Source organism: Thermobia domestica, chromosome 17, assembly GCF_964235325.1.
Source record: "Thermobia domestica chromosome 17, izTheDome1.hap1.1, whole genome shotgun sequence".
NCBI lineage: Eukaryota > Metazoa > Arthropoda > Insecta > Zygentoma > Lepismatidae > Thermobia > Thermobia domestica.
Window position 1 is genome coordinate 171,085,362 of NC_137470.1, and position 418 is coordinate 171,085,779.

The window sequence follows — 418 nt, forward strand, 5'->3', positions numbered from 1 at the left end:
GTGGTCTTTTGAATTGCTTACGGGTAATATTGTATCATTACAAGATTTATTCTCTACCTGCACCTCTGGCACATGCATCTCTTTCAAACACCTTTAAAGTATTCCATTCGAGTGATATATCGGTACGGCAACCTACAATCCCATCGTCTACCGTTGACTGTTCTGATTCACGGACACTGGTTTTGAAACTGATAACTGACGGCTATATATTAGTAACAAAAGATTTGCCATTTTCCTGTAGTTCCGACATCTTTCTTTTATAGCAACAGTAACTTTCGAATTGATGACTGAAACGCTTTTCTTGCTGTATTGATTTTAAAATAAATTACATTATTTTTTCTACAGCGTCACACACTATTTGAAATTCAAGAACATTACTTAAAAAGAAAATTAAGTTTCCTTTTCTTGCGCAGAAGGA